A 13,221-nucleotide genomic window follows, 5' to 3' on the forward strand; every position below is an offset into this window, starting at 1 on the left:
ACGAGTAAAGGTTTGGCCATGCACAAACGTTTTCAGGCTGCGCACCCACTGGGAATGGAGCCGGGCCGTGGCGTGGGATTCGTAGTAAAGGTAAGCTCCTCCCTTAGGTGGAGGTGGGGGCTGGCGTGGGCTCTGCCAGCTCTGAGGAACTGCTTCGCTCCCCGGCATTGCCTAGGGGAGCAAGGAGGCACGTGGAGTCAGGGCCGGGGAGTGTAGCACTTCTTGGAGCCTGCAGAGCGCTTCCCCGGAGCCGGAGGAGCCTCACTCGGGGCAGACAGCGGCTCCTCCCTGAGGTGAGGCAAGGCAGAGATGGAGGCTGGGGTGGGGGCTGGCATGGGCCCCACTGGCCCCGGGGAACTGCTTCGCGGGCTCTGGGAAATGCTCCACTCCCTGGCCCTGATGCCATGTGTCTCCTCACTCCCCAAGGCGATGCAGGGAAGCAGAGCAGTTTCCCAGAGCCCGCACCAGCCTCCAGCCCCAGAGGAGCCTCACTTGGGGCCTGCAGGCTCCAGCCCCCCAGACTGCTGCCTGCCCCGGGTGAAAGGTAGGTGTCCCACACCACACCGAAAGGGGGAGCCGGGACCAAAGTGGCGTGCTCATGGACCGCTACTCCTTAGAGGGAACACTGCTCTGGATGCATATGGTGATCACTGGAGCCCAGTGGCATACTTTTGCAACAGGGTTGCCCCAGTGACCTCTTTCGAGGCGTCTGTGGACAATTTGTTTTCTCTTTTACTGTTAAAACACTCAAGGACTGGAGCTGTTTCAAAAAGTTTTTGTAACTGCAAATTCTTTGTCCATCCTATATCCATTGAATATTTATTTTAGTAGCACTCTCAGTTTGCTGGTGTGCTCTGCAAGGTTTTTTTTTATGTACTTGCCTACATGGGTGACTATTCCCAGGAACCTTTGTATCCCTTCCTTATCTTGTGGGGGTGGCATGCTTTATATTGCCCTTATTCTCTCAGGATCTATTTGAACCTCATTTTCTGATATTTATTTCCCCCAAGTAGGTGATTTCTTTAACTCTAAATTTGCATTTCTGCTTGTATAAGTTTCAGCCCTGACACCCTTGCCCTGTTGAAGGCTTTCTGTAACCTCAAATCATGTTCCTCTTTTTTTTTTTTGCCGCATACAAGGATGTCATCAATATACACCTTGACACCTGCTGCTTCATCAAATTTTTGCTGCACTTGCCTGTGAGAGATCTCAGGTGCTGAACTGAGGCCAAACAAGAGCCTGCAAAAGCAATATCTCCCAAAGGGTGTATTAAAAGTGCATAGCCTTGAACTTTTTTTCATCTAAAGGAACCTGCCAAACCCCAAGGATGAGTTCAGAATAGAAAAATATTTAGCACCAGCCATTTCACTAAATGTATCCTCTCTCACAGGCAATGGAAAGTGCTCTCTTTTTACATATTTATTGAGCTCCTTTGGATCTAAGCATAACCTTAGTGTCCCATCTTTCTTTTCTATAATTACTAATGAATGTACCCATTCAGTAGGTTCTTCTACTTTGTCAATTAACCAGTCAGTTCAGCTGTTTTTTTAGTCTCCTTTTGATGTCTAGAGGAACCTCTTTTGGGGCATGAATGACTGGAAAATTGGGTTCTGTGAGCTCAATTTTATATTCAGTTTCCAATTTACCAATGCCCTCAAAAACATCAGAATAGTGGTCTTCTATAGTGTCCTTGGCATCTGTTACCATATATGCTCTCTTAATTAAACTCCAATTCTGGCAGGTTTTTAGCTCCACTACTGGCATAGCATTCCCTATGGCTATTACAGAAGTAATCTGTTCAATTTGATCCTTAACTTTTACCTCTAGTTCACATATTCCTTTAGTGGGAATCATCTCCCCATTGTCAGTTCTTAGTTTTACATTTTTTACCCTTGATCCAGTTTGTTTTTTGTTTTAACTTATTAACAATTAGTTCTGGAAGCACATTAACCTGTGCACAGACAGTGGCTGCCTGCACTGTCTGTACCAGGGGAGCAGGGAGGCTGAGCCTGGCCCAGACAGCAGCAGTTGGGCAGGCAGGTTAACCCTTCCCTGCCTGCTCCCCCAGGACAGACAGCATGGGCAGCCATAAGTAAGGAGGGAGCAGTAGGGGGGCCATGGGCCTGATCTGGGGTGGGGGTGTTTACACTAAGGTGTAGCCCAGAATGGCTACACATTAATGTAACATGAGCTGGGTGAATCGTGCCCTGGAGTGACTTGCCTAACAAGTGCTTAAAACTAGTTTCAGGTGTTAATGTATGGGCAATCCAAGTGTTGAGCTCCAGGAGCTGCCCAAAATTACCATGTAACAAGGCCCAAAGGTTGCCAAGTTAGGTACTGAAATATTGATGTGGGATATGTGATGGAGACAGACTGCTTACTGTTCACAAAGCAAAGTGGGGGGAATAACATGGCAAAATCTGGCGTTCTGGTAGATGCCCATGCAGTTCATTGACGTTTTTTCTCTTGGACCTGGAACTCTCACTTCAGTCCTATTCATATAATTTAGCTAGTCTCAGTGTTTTGTCTCCTTACCTAGTCAGTCCCTTTTCCTTCCATGCAACCCAGTTCCTCATCACATTGGGCTCCTTCAGTCTCACTCTCCCTTTCTTCAGCTCCTGGTTTCCTTTTGAACTCCTAGCACCCTTTGCTGCCCCATCAGCTTCTGTGATTCCTCCTTTCTCTCTTCTGCCTTCAGTTTTTTTATCAGGCTGCTGCAGCTGCATAGACTCAGACCTGGGCCCAAATAGCACAGGAGAGGCAGAATCCCTGCTCTCACTTCTGGTACCTGAATTGCAGCTGAGCAGGTCCGGGGGCAGCTCCACGGGAGAGTCCCATTCAAATCTGTGCTTGAGCCAAGCATGGCGCAAATGGAGTCTTTGGGGAGTTGAGCTGTGAAGCTGTAGTAGGTCTCTCCTAAGCATGCCTGAACTGTAGTTTTCTTCTGCTCTTATTCAGCACACTTTTGCTGGAAAGGCAAAAGGCCAGCTTGGACACAGCATGGAGGGGGAGAGAGAGTGTCCCTGTTCAAGCAGGATTGTGGGGAGAGAGTGCTATAGCAGCATTTTCTTTGGGGAAACTCAAATTTCTTTTAACATGAGCAAACACTGCATTTTCCCCTAGTCTATTCTCTGAAACAACTGAGCTATTTTGGCAGAAATCTTCCTTTTTTGTACCCTTCTTCTCCCCTCTTGCAGCCCCCCCCCCCAAAAAAATTCAGCCTGAAGCAGACACTTGCATATAAAATTTCAGCCTAAATAGTTTGGCAAAGTTATATAAGAAACTGGAAACAGGATTTTATGATTGCTTGACACTTCCCACCTATAATAATAGGCAGAGCTGGTTGCACTGGCTATTATAATTTGAGGCTTTCTGGAATATCTCTCAGTTACTTAGCTGTTTCTCTTGCTTATTAGAACAGCCTGAGCCTTGTGTCAAAGAATAAGCTGTTTTCAGCATCTGCAGTGTAGAAGTTCTGGTTCTTCTGCAGAAGAGACTCTAAATTATTTATTGAAATGTCTTGCTCCTGTGGTCTCTCTCAAAGATCTGTGTTCCAGGCATTCATTCTGTTGTCCTTTTCAGTGCCTGCTGATCTGAGCAATATGGAGAATTCTCTATAGCAGAGTCAACTGTCTTATGAGGTTCTGGTTTATCTTTCTTTTGGCAAATTATGTTTCTTATTTGTTCTGCAAAAGAACCCCCAGCTTTCTAAATAATAAATTTCTATATTCTGTTTCTTATCACATCAAATGTGTGTTTGAGCAGTAGACAATTTTTCAAAACAAAAAAAAGGGGCCGATGAGGGAGAATTGAAGCTACTCATGAATTTGGCCAAATTGTTTCAGCAAGGAAATGGCTTGGGTGATAGGGGAAACTGTCTTGGGAGCTGCCTTGAGGGTAGGAGACAGGGTAGGGGCGGATGATAAAAAGTGGGTGCTATGACTGCACCAGCAACCGGAAGATGATACTTCCATTTTGCTCCAGGTGCCTGGCTGTGTCCCTGCGCTGCTGCAGTTGACATAGGAGAAAGAGAGAACTGGAATGTCTGCAAGAGGCATTCTCTGCCTCTGCTCCCACCTGGCTGCTGTTCTTCTACCTGGATGAGAAACACCAGCAATCATCCAAAAACACTATAGCTCCCAGTGTATTGGGCTGCAAATGATTCGCTGTGACAATAACTTGTCACTTCTCCCTCCAGAGTTGACATCTTTGATTTACAGTAACCTTTCTCAAAATATTACCTTCTTATGAGATGACAGTAAATAGCTATTCTACCCCTTGATCAGCCTTAATTCAGCTTTCTTTCTGACCCCCCAATCCCCTCTTTTGGATTCTAATATTTAAGTTAGAAGCTTTTCCATTTCTTTTGTTTTTTAAGGGGTTTTCTGGATCACGTTTTAGGAAGAAATTGGTTGGTCCTCTGGATTTGGCATATACCCATTGATGCAGTTTTTAGGTACTGATTAATGGGAGTGTGGTTTGGAATTGCAAATTGGATAGCACGTGAAAGGGAAGAGAAGCTTGTTAGTAGGATGTTGGGTTGGAACTTGGGTGACCTGGCTTCAATTTCTAGGCTCAGTCATGGCCTTCCTGTTTCAACTTGAGCAAACTGCATAACTTGCTCCAGTGCCAAGTAAGTTTGTGGGGTGCAGCAGGAATCTTGGGGGAGTGTTAAGGCTGCAACAGCAGCCTCCCAAGATGAAGCAGCTACACCACCGCCCCTCAGGAATGCTCTGAGGCCACACTTAATGCGTGAGGGGCCAGTGGTGATTGCTCAGACTCAGTGCCAGCTGCTCTAGCTGCCACAGTGCCTCCTCGCCTTGAGCCGGCCCTGCACAGTCCCTGCACCATGGGCAGGAGAGGGAAGGACACAGCGCACTTGGTAGAGGCTGCCCCATTGGGACCAGACCCTTTCTTCCCCTGGGTTGAGCTGAGGCGGCCCCAGCCCGGCAGTGCAGAGGAGCCTTCTAGGTCCGGGCTGCAGCAGCACAAGCATGGGGAGCTCATCATCTTGACTGGGCCCTGCTGCTGCTGCAGGAGAGCTGGGCAGACTCACTGCGCAGCTTGGAGTTTCACTGCTGCAGCAGGAAGGCCCTGTCTGACCCCTGTGGGGGGCCTGGCCCCTCCCTCCCTCCCTCCCTGTAGTGGCAGAATCCAGGCACAGGAGAAGTCCTCAGCCTTGTCTTTGTCTGTAGCCCCAGCCCCTGCCCATGAAGACTAAAGGAAGCTGCATCTTTGCAGCTGGGCAGTGCTGCCTTAGTGGCTCAGCTATGCCTGCTGTGGCAGGCCTTTGTGCTGCCACTTGGGGGTTGGATTGCCTCAAGCCAACTCGCCTGCCTCAACTTACGGGAGATGTACTTGGTTCCCTTGATTGAAGATCTTCCTGCTGGCTCAGGCTCTCCTCTGGTGTCTTCTCTGGGGCTTCTCCTTCCCTACACCCCATCCCTTTCCTCTCGGGTGTTACAATGGATCACAGGATGCATTTGAGGGTTTAATGTGATTAATTGGTATGCAGCAATGTGGTGTCCCATCTGCATCTGCTGGCTGTGTAGTAGTATAGTCAGGGTGAAGAGGATAACAAAATGACCAGCTAAATGTCTCTTGGCATGGGTAGGGCAGGGTTCCGATGCCCTGCGCTGATCTGCTCACTCCCAAACATTGGAGTTTTGGCTCTTTCATGTGAGGGCCTTCCCATGCTCATGTGGACTCTGGCTGGGAGAGAGTCAGCTATTTTGGGGACTCTGTACCACTCTGGGGCCAGATCCCAGCCAGCTGCTCACCCTGGCTTGCCCCCAGTTTACAAGCCAGTTGTAGTGTCAGCAGCAAAGGCCTGGCTTGTTAGCCTGCACAATGGCAGCTGTGCTGTGTGCAGCCTGACCACCTGTGCTGCAGGGAGCAGGTAAGTCAGGCAGGGGCCTGCCACACTGCTGCCCCCTGCCTGCAACTCCCTGCCAGCAGCCTGGGGCCCTCACAGCACCAGGCGCACATTGAAGATATAAGGGGTCGGGGCCGTTCCTTTCAGAGGTCAAACTAGGTATGAATTGTTGGTTGACTGTTTAACCAATATACTTGGAGGAGGTTAAACGGATACATTTAAAAAATAATCTTTATATCCCTGCTAGTCATCATGGGCTTTTCTTCCCTTCCATTCTTTTACCTCCAATCTGAAAATTTCTGCCCTTTGAGCAAATGAACCCAGCTTTGATCTGTGCACCTGACTTTTCTTGACATCTGGTTTGTGGTAAAGTGGGAACTTCCTGACCAGCCACAGTGCTGGTTTCCCCACCTGCTTCTGGGCATGCCACCCACCTGTCTTATCTGCCACGCTTTGTTGTTACTTAATTGGTTCTTATTAAGGCAGGAGGCTGCCCATGTCTTGCCCCGATGCCAGCGGGTGCTATCTGCAGCTCCATTTCTCCCCTACACCGCAGCCCAAGCCTTGCAGGTGGCATTCAGATGACACAGTGCTCTCGGCCTACAGCCGGACCAAGCTCAGGTCTTGTTGTCAGGCCTCAGACGCACACACTAGGCCCTCTCACACTCTACCCCGTCTCGCAGGGTCTCTTTCACATGTCAACAACTTGTACTGCTGGCTCCCTCTTGGAGCAGGCCCCTTAGGCCATAGGCTTAGCTAGTCCATTCCTTGGGTGGCAGACGTACCATCTTTTGGGCCTCTCCCATGCCCCTCCCCATGGTAGTGGCTAGCCAATCACCTGACCAGGTCTAAGCTTGCCCTGGCCCCTTCTGGGGCAACTCTATACACTCAGACATACTGGGCTCCTAGCCCTCTGGCTTTCCCCCTTTACTGGGACTCCACATCTCACTCTGCCTCCTCACTGGGGCCACACACTCATCTTTGCCCCTCCCTGGGGCTCCATGCTGCTCCCTCACTGGGGCTACAGGGCTTCCCTCCCTGGTGGGGCCCAGGTGGCCATAGCTGTGCCTGGCCCCTTCTAGGTCTTACACCCTCCCTGGGCTCAGGTGGCAACAGTGGCGCCTGGCCCCCTTATACCCACAATGGTGTAGGGGATAGAGGTTAAGGTGCCCCGAGCTGCCTTTCACCGGGGTGGTAACTGTCCTGGTATTTCCTCGGGGCTCCTGCGCCACTGGGTGCTCCACCAGGCCACCCAGTCCTGGCAGGGTACAGTTTTAGGTCATGCCCAGGACCAGGAGCTTCCAAACCATCCCCTTTAGCTCCTGCCCTTACCTCCAGGGTGTTGCATGCAGCCAGGCAATGTTACTGCCTGGTCTGCCAGCAGCAAGCTGCTCTGTTTATATAGGTGGCCAGAGATCTAAAATGGCTGCCACAATCAAGCACCTGCTGGCTGCATGGCTCAGCTCTTAAAGTGGCAGGCACCAAGAGTGCCCTGCCACACACCTTCCCCCTTAAACTAATTCCTGGGGGAGGTTTCCCCTGCTGCTCCTCCAAAGCAGGCTCCCCTCTGAGCCTGTGAAAGTCCTCAAGTGGTGAGCACCCCCAAAGGTGCTCCGTCACACACCTCCCCCCCTTAGGGTGACATTCAGGGGCTTCACTTGGCTGCCTTCTGTGCTGGCTTTGTCCCAGACTACTGCAGCCCCTGCCACATGGTGAGCATCCCAACTGTGCTCCGCCACATGGTTGAACCACAAACATGGATCTAAAAACCTTGAACTCACGAATCAGATCTGAACTCATCCTAAATTATTTAGTTTAAGCCCATCTCTAGCCTAAATCTGGTTTCAGAGCAGACTTACCAGTAGAACATGCTGAACTCTATCAGATCATAGAAAGCACAATTCAGCCACAGCAACTTTAGGTAGCAAGCTCATAAGGAGTGTACTGAGGTGTGTATTTGTGAAGAATGGAATAATTTGTAGCCTTTCTCTGACAACAACTATCTATAAAGAGAAATGCTGGAGTGCACGGGAGCCTTGAAGCTCTAGCTTTCTTGTCATGCAATGGGGCAATTTCTGTTGCTTGTCTTAGTGGAATATATAAATAACTAACTCTTTCTAGCTATGGGCTTCAGTGCATGATGTGTGGTTTGCTATTCTGGCAAGGCATATAGGATGCTGGGCTATTTACATAGGAAAACAGGACATGGTTCACTTTCATTGAGTTGGATCAGCATCTTTTCCTAGTAAAAGTCAGTGACCTTCTGATTTTATTGAAATTCCTTTCCAGTATTGCAGGGAAATTGATAGGTCCAGTGAAAAATGTTATGAGGAAACTTGGAGAAATCTATCTAGTTACCAAAACACTCCTACTGTTTTCTGTGCCCTAAATGTAGGTCTGTGCTAAGGATAACATACAGTCCGTTAGCTTTATGAAAACAAAAAGGTAATTCATTGCAGTTGTTTATGCAGCCAAGAGCTGTAGAGCAAACCACAAGCAACAGAAATGCCAAGTCTATAGGTGAGGCTTCTATAGTTGATTGCATCCGGGTGTCCAAATGCATGGAAACAGGTGTTAGTAAAAACTGTCCTTGTATGATAGAATCCTTTCTTGGAAAGGTATCTACTTTCCTTTGCCTTGGCCAAGGTCTCTCTTGTTGATTGATAGCTAGTGTCTGATTTTGAACTGTGTGTGGCACATGTTTAGGAAGTACAGAAACCATGGTGAAATCGCCTTTTGGTTGGCTCTTAACCAAAAAAAAGGGGTTACACTCTAGGACTCATAGCTGGGAACACAGTGTATTGGATGCCATGAGTGCGTTATACTGTGAAATTGTCCCTGGACCTTGTCTACCCCAATCCAGTTTTATTAGACTGACAATCCTGTATACTGTAAGTTTTCCTAAAAAGGTCAATTTTATAAAATAAAACTGAAATTAGTTTCTACCATCCCATAACGAAAAGAGACAACAAAGAATGTAACTGCTTTCTCTTCTAATTGTATCCTGTTGATTTAAACACCTGATTGCTAAACTCAGATTAATTTAGTTTATGAAGCAATCAAAGTTTACTTCAGTGGATGGAATTATTTGTTTGCTTTAGCTTGATGTTGAACAGAACCTTCAGATGACTACTTTCCCCCATTTTAAGGAAAAGTGTTTGAAAATTATTTATTCTAGGGCAATGGATTTGGAAAACTGTATTGGCAAAACTTTCGGGGTAGCTTTAACTTGTCTCACATCTGTGTCTTCTTTTAGTGAAGGGGCATTGTGGTTATCCCAAGCTAATGCAGTTTCCGTCACCAGTGGCTATGAGAACTGGGTTTGGGGTAGCTTTTGGAAGACTGGAATGTTTTAGCCGCATATATGTTGCCCATTGCTTCTCCTTTTCTATAGACCTGTCTACTTCTGCCTTGTCGCAGTACTTCTGCCTTGTCGCAGTATGGCTGGCTGTATCAATTAGAAGAAATATGACACTGTCGCTTCCATGAATTAATTTCTGTCCAAATGGAGCTTGTAATGAGATGGTTTTACCAACCTGCTCTGTAGCATAGTCAAAAAAGCCCAAGCCCAACAACACCCTGCCTCCCTGTTGTGTAATGTTGCCAAGCAAAAGATAGCCCAAGTCTACGGTGTGTCATTGGCTGCTCTGCATTCCTTCGGGAGGGCTACTCAGCCCACACCCTAGATAATCAGTTTCTAACCTCTTCCTCAGGACTAGGTGGTGTGATGAGTAGGGCCGTGCAAAGCTTTGGTCCCTGATTTGATTCAGCCCGATTTGGTGGCTGAATCTCCAAATCCAAGTAGAGTCAGAGGACTCTTTAATCTCTTCGAATCAAATCAGAACTCTCCAAATTGATTCGGAGAGATTCGGAAAGATTCAGCAATTTGGGCATAGAGACGGCTTTAAATGTTTTTTCTACACACTTTTAGGTAGCATGAATGCTGATGCTGGGGCTCATGGAGAGACCCACAGAAGCATGTGGGGATCCCCAGTGCACTCAGCAGCAGACCCTGAAGTAGACCAAAAGCACTTCTGGTCTGCTTCCAGGTCTGCAGGGGAGCGCACTAGGGGGCTTCCCCCCCATAACCCTTCAGCTTGGCGACTGGTGCCTCCTGAGTCTGGGGGGGCTCCCAGGGTCCCCCTGTGGCTGATTGCCAAGCCAGTGGGGTGCGGAGGGGACCCTTGCACACTCCCTGGCAGACTTGGAAGTGGACCGGAAGTACTTCTGGTCCACTTCTGTGTTTGCCACTGAGCATGCGGGGGGCTCCTCTGCGCTCCTGCGGTACGCTCCATCCACTCCAGCATTGCAGCAATCATGAGCCGTGCCTGCTATCTCAAGGCGCGTAGAAAATTTTTTTAAAGCTGTGTCTATGTCCGAATTGCTGAGCATCGAATCTTCAGATTTGGATTTGGCCAAATCAAATCGGGGACAGTGACCTGAATCAATGAATTGAATCACTGTCCTCAATTCAGGCCAAATCCAAATCTGAATCAAATAGGGTCTGTTTCGCACATCCCTAATAACAAGTAATTTGTCTCAGTGAGTGAGCAGAATGCACATAACTCCTTCTCCAAATGTGCTACCGGGGCAGGTGCGTGCGTGTTCAGCAAACTCCCTCAGTCTGTTTAATGCTGTCACAATAGCAGTCGCTGAGAACCTCGTAAAATGGCCTTCCAAAGAGGCCTGGATGTGATTGGATTGATTCACACTTGGTATCCTGGTATGGCAAAGCTAATGTGTATGTCCCTACCCGGATCTTCCCATTCTACATAATAAATATAGGCTGCCTGGTGAGCTCTGCATTTGTATTATGCTGGGAGTGAAATCTCAGATGCAATTGGGAAATAAGATCTTATTTTACATCCCTCAGCTGGTGGCATTTTAAATCAGAGGCTCAAGCAAAGAACTCAGACCACAGTGGATCAGAAATGTTTTTTTTAAACAGTGTGGATTTTTATTTGCAGTTCTGAGTTTAGCTTGTGAATCTTGTGTAGACGTTTTCACACCTAACAACACTAATAGCTGGCAGCACCTTTACAAGGATCCCACTACAGCCCAGGGTCCCATGGCACCCTGGTTGAGAATCACTGGTCTATAGCGCTCTCTTCCCTTTCATCCATGGAAGTCTTGCTGGTGGTCTGCAAAATGGACCACGTATGGAGCTAAATGGGTGGGGAAATGGAGGGTCTTGCTACAAAATGGATGCAGAATTGAGTTCAGAGTAGTGGCTCCTACCAGTTTCTAACCAACAGAACACAAATACCATACAAAGCTGCAAAGCATCTGTAAAACAGGTTGGCAGTGGACATGGTTAAGATGTGGCTGTTTCAGTCTTAAAGGAGCTGTAACTTGGGTCATTACATTTACTCAGCTTAAGTTGCGTTCTTGTATAAGCAATAACATTTTCTCTGCCATGCTGGACCTGTGCCAATTATACTCCTAAACCTTTCCTGCTTGCATCTGTATATAATATTAGAGGTCATTTATAATCTCTGTAAGCTGTGATGGGATCCTTTCATCACTTTTTGAATGAGGCACTGGAATGCCTGCTTACATTTTGGGGACTGGTCCTGTTGAGACTCTGGTTTGCAAGGAGAAATCTTGTGCATACACAATATGTCCTTTCAGACTTAATCATTGTGTTGTACATGGCCCCCAAGTTCTAGATTTTTACAAACCCAATCTATTCTATAGTGCCCTAGCCATGTTCATGTCTTTATGAGCTCCTTCTCTTCCTCTAGTCTATAGTAAAATACCCCAGGATGAATATACTTTTTCTAATTTGTAAGATTGAACCCACTTAGTAAATGGAAAATTTATATTTGAAAAGCTTTTCTAGGCACCTATCCCTCTTCACGTACTTCAGAACAAAATTAGAATGGGTTCATTAACTACTAGCCCCAAAAGCCTGGCCATATTACAGTGGGTAGGAAAAATCTTTCAAGACTGCCACAAAAATAGCTTAATTGTTAGGAAACTAGCATGTTGGATGAAGCAAGAAGAATGTGGTACTTTGGCTGGAAGAAACTTCTATATTGGATGCTTATTAACTATACTCTCTCTTCTGTTTGCAATCTGAAGATACTAGCTAGTTTTTCGTGCCTGTTTCAGTGTTAAACCCACTTCTCAACCATAAGTTCTGGCTTGACAAGGTTAGTTCTGTTGTCATCTTTAAAATGTCTGTAATGGGCATAAGGCCAGCTTTGTTCATGCTTTGCTGCTTCATGACCTGTGATGCCCTTTTGAATCTTCATCTAGCAGCTTTGGGCTTCTGTATATGTGCCCGATGCCAGCTCCAACGCGTTCTATTTAAAACACATCAAAGCAGACTTGATTAGTAGAGTCTACTGGAGTGTGCTAATTATCATGTTGTAGCAGCCTTGGTGTCACATGTATTCAGCATCCCTGATCTTCAAAATGGTGGCAGGGGCACTTTAACTAAAACTCATTGAATGAGCTTTACTTAAAGCACCCCTGCTGCCATTTTGAAGCGCGGGACCCTGCATACATGAGAGACTGCAGGCACTTTAATTGGAGTGGTTCCCGAGAGCTGCTCTAATTAACGTGCCCTCCCCGCTCCCCCCTGCTCCCCGGAGCACGTGTAAAGACACCATTTGTTTTCAGTCCGTATCCCAACAAAAAGGTGCTAGGTATTGGGGAAATGACAGGATGCTCTGCTTGTAAGAAACAAGGTGATTAGCCCAATATAATGTACCACAAATAGATGTCACTTTTGGCCAGGGCTTGGATGAAATGAGAACTGAAGGGGAGTTACTATTTCCTCTGATTAGGTCATCAGCGGGATTTCACTTGGGACTCCTGGCTCCAAAATGCTTACCTCTCTGGGGTCTCCATCCCATTGTCTGTCCGAGTTGCTGGAAGTTTATACGTAGGGCAAGCATGTTTACTTAAACCTTTGGGGAAGTTGTAAAAGGCACAATAACTGTTTGGAAACTTCAGTTCCCATTGATTTGGTAAGTGCCAAGCTACTGTTCACCCCTAAAGAGCTCCAACCAAGGGTATTCTTTGGAAGAGCAAATTATATGTGCTAGAACTTCAGCTGTTTTGGGCTAACTCAGAAAGAATGCCCTGAGTACAGATTGGGCATGCTTGCCATATTCCTAGAAAAATAATTCACCAGATTCTTTACTTCCCATAGCTTTTGATGATTGCCACCTAACTGTGACAAAATACTAGATGCCTAAATAGGAGTTAGGCATCTGTTACTTGTGGATCTAAAGTCTAGATCAGCAAAATAAGGTGCTAATGTCACCAATCTCTAATGAGAGTCTAGTCCATTTATCTTTCATTATTTCACTCAAGTACCTTCTGCAATTACTCCT

The 13,221-nt window shown here is 47.0% G+C and overlaps 1 protein-coding gene across 7 annotated transcripts in view; it reads left to right on the forward strand.

Annotated features, from left to right (window-relative positions):
• Positions 1 to 13,221, forward strand: part of COL26A1 (collagen type XXVI alpha 1 chain) — a 442,136-nt gene that overhangs the window by 30,425 nt on the left and 398,490 nt on the right. The gene's annotated exons all lie outside the window — the stretch shown is intronic.

The sequence above is a fragment of the Gavialis gangeticus genome, unplaced genomic scaffold, assembly GCF_001723915.1.
Source record: "Gavialis gangeticus isolate Ggan-Ray unplaced genomic scaffold, GavGan_comp1, whole genome shotgun sequence".
Lineage (NCBI taxonomy): Eukaryota > Metazoa > Chordata > Crocodylia > Gavialidae > Gavialis > Gavialis gangeticus.